Source organism: Triticum urartu, chromosome 2A (genome assembly GCF_056163025.1).
Source record: "Triticum urartu cultivar PI428250 chromosome 2A, HENAU_Tu73, whole genome shotgun sequence".
Classification (NCBI taxonomy): Eukaryota; Viridiplantae; Streptophyta; class Magnoliopsida; order Poales; family Poaceae; genus Triticum; species Triticum urartu.
In genome coordinates, this window is record NC_141874.1 from 705,700,780 (window position 1) to 705,704,094 (window position 3,315).

Below are 3,315 nucleotides of genomic sequence, written 5' to 3' on the forward strand. Positions count from 1 at the left end.
ATATGGAGATGCACGTTTTTCCTATAAAAAATATAAAGTGATATCCTTGTAACGATGTCTAAAAAATTTAGAGGGAAAACCAAACATGCAGACCATCATTTAATCTGTACGTCATGTATAACTCGGAATCAACAGCTTTGTCTTCTCTTTACACATTGAGCACAACAGTTTCAAGGATCTTGCTACAGTACATAGATCCTTGGAACAATATCATGCTCTAGGAACTACATTTTATAAGTGGCATACATATATCCAAAAAGTGGACAAACTGAATCAGAGTTCATAAAAAATATTGAAAGAGTATGTGAGGTTCTGGGAGGAGGAGAAATAGGTTAGTGACCGTGGTCGGGCTGGACGAAATCGTCAGTGTCAAACTCAAGGTCGGACTTGAGGACGTCCTAGCCGAGCTTGTCGGCGCAGGTCAAACACTGCCTCGGCAAGTATCTCATGGAGCTTAAGGCAGCAGTGCGGGCCCGTGACACAGGGCCCAGGTAAATATGCATTGCAGTAAATACAGAGGGGGGAAATAGTGGATCTGCGTCCAATTCTTGCAGAGCCTGCTATATAAATTACCCAAAGAAGGCCAGACTTAACTGAGAATTAAATTTCAGAGAGCGTTCACTTAAATAGTCAAAGAACAATTGTTAATGTCATGGAAAAATAGAGTGATTTAGACACATCCTGCAGAATATATCACACTGAATTTCTAAGTTATATATACAATTACAACTGACATTGTTGATGCAATGCTAGCAGAAGAAAAACACATGGTAGAACAATTATCATTAAAACCAAGAGGTTAACAATTAATTGGTGCTATGCTGTAACTTCGGGCCAAGAGTGTTCATATTTCAGTCGATCTATCAAAGGTGTTCAATGGTATCTTGGTCTATGCCGTTAATTGACCATTGATACAATTAACAATAGTAAACAATTCTCAGGAGTAAAACGGTAAATGACTTAGGGATCTTTCAAAAACAAATTGCATCAGTAATACTTACAAAGGCATAATTGCATATCCAGTCCCAAGCTTCCCTGCCTGTTTCCCGCCACATGTATGCATTGCAGCCATGTATGCCAAGCAAGTCTGGTCTGAGCCGCCGCAAGCTTGTCTGGAAGCACATTCATACACGATGGGCCATCGTGCCACCACTTGGGGTGTCTTTGGCTCGCTTGTAAATGAGAGTAAGCGAAAGAGGCAAGGTTGTGCTGCTACACCTCATTGTTTGTCTGCCCAGTCTGCAATGCTCTCTTCCGACGGGTTGGGGATGAAGTGGTTGCACGCGAGGCAAGCAGCGAGGTCGCCCGTATTGCCGTCGAGGACAATGCAGAGGGGCGGGGTAGAGTGGAGGCGGCACCGATTCTACACCAAACATCCTCACTTCCAATGCTGCATGAACCACCCTGCCTGGTCGTCATGTTCTACTGACTGAAGATTGATGTAGCCCTAAATATCTATATGCAACGGTAAGCACTGCACTTACTTTGCCAGCCCCTGCAATCAAAATTGTCAACATCCATAGAGCATAGTACATAAATACTCTCATTTTCTCAAGGGGATTAAACTTTAGGTGGCGAATAATTTCAGATTTGGGGAGAAAATCATAGACGAATATATTGCAGTAAAGCCTGCTGCCCCTGATATCTTCAAGCTCCTGCATCACAAACCAAATATTCAGTGCACTGCTTTTCTACTAATCTAGAACAAAACAAATCAAGAAAACTATCAATTTTTCTTATAGAAATCAAGGGAAGTATCCTAATCGTGCCATACTAATCTTAATACTCCTCTGCCAATAGCTAGCAGCTTCCTCTGCCTGCAACCACCCACTTCCTCTGCCTGTAGAGCGCCACACACATGAACACAGATGCATATCCAGCCGCACGCACACACGCTAGGCCGCCGGGAGCACAACACAGGCACCACATACGCCACACTCGGCCGGATAGAGTCGCCGCCTGTTTGTGATGCAAGAGGATAGAGGAGGTTGGAGAGAGAGAGAGAGAGAGAGAGAGAGAGAGAGAGAGAGAGAGAGAGAGATTTAGAGAGCAGAAGATGGATGCTCACGCCGATTTGCTGCCGCATCCTTCAATCCACTGCCGCCGCGTGTGTGTAGCCGCCATGGCGTTCATCCTCCCGAGGCGCCGAATCCCTTTGAAATCCAAGTCTGGAACTCCATGGATATGGGCTAGAGATTGAGGAGGCTGGGTTGATGCCGGAGAATTTTAGGGGCGGATGGGGAAGGGAAGGAGAGCGGCATATGGCCGGAGAAGAAGACCGGCCGCCGCCACCGGCGCCGTACCCAGACGGATCGAGGAGAGCCCCAGCTCGGGTGTGCTCTGGGCACCTTAAAAGAGGAGCACGGGCCAAATACCATAAACTACATGGTCGTTTTTGGAAGAACGAAACGTTTTCGCTGGTTAGCCACTTAAGTTGGAGCGCGGGTTAAAATCCTTGGTGTAATAATAATTGTTTAAGACACTCCACGGATACATGCCCATCATTTCAATAATAGCATAAGCAGTGAAAGCTTAATTTACAATTCAACTTTAATAGTGCCAAAAATAGTTACTAAGACACGCATTATTTCATACATAGATTTATAGCTATAGAGTATCTACTGCTAGTGTCGATTTTTAGCATGTTAGTTGTAGTCTTTGTGCACAAAATAAGAGAGTTTTTTACTATACAAAATCTCATTGATGACATTTCCAACAAAATATCTGCATTTTCAAACCTTATTATGCTGATACAATTTTAAACTGAGGAAATCTGAGGCTAATAATTATTTTAGGGTACCTCAAATTCATTTTTTTTCTTAGTGATATTGAAAATTTATTTTGTCATTGTGAGTTTATTTAATTTTCCGACACAAAGTCTATTTTTTACATGATCTTGGTTGGTCATTGTACCCGAAATAGGATTATCTTTGTGGCAAAACAAAGACTCATGTGTGTAGTTAGTTTTTTCATTAAGAGCAAGAGCGTCCTGTGCGTACATGTACATCTACATTTTTTGTTCCCGCAAAAAAAATGTACATCTACATTTTTTTTGTGGGTCGCGCTCATGCAGCTATAGCTGCCGTCTTCATCATGTACCATGAAGATTGTCTTTGTCAGGGAAGACCCAATCCAATCCACCTCCATGTCTCCGCAGCGCAGCGACCGCATGCCACAGCTCCTCCCGCATCCCGCGCCGCCGACCAGCAACGCCTGCCGCGCCCTTGCGTCAGGTTGCAAGATGGACGGATCATCCCGCCGCTCCGCCGTCAAACAAAAACCCGCAAAGTTGCCTCTGGGCTGACTGCATCATCA

General features: G+C 44.2%; 1 long non-coding RNA gene across 3 annotated transcripts; it reads right to left on the minus strand.

Moving 5' to 3' along the window:
• LOC147986983 (uncharacterized) lies at nt 1–2,379 on the minus strand. 3 transcript variants are annotated; one of them, XR_015615260.1, is made up of 3 exons: nt 2,069–2,379; nt 1,002–1,655; nt 1–21 (listed from the first exon to the last, which is right to left on the minus strand). It is a non-coding gene; the product is annotated as an uncharacterized LOC147986983 (long non-coding RNA). The 3 variants fall into 3 exon arrangements; XR_015615258.1 differs by lacking the exon at nt 1–21 and adding an exon at nt 51–557; XR_015615259.1 differs by lacking the exon at nt 1–21 and adding an exon at nt 51–560.
• Between the last annotated feature and the right edge of the window lie 936 nt (nt 2,380–3,315).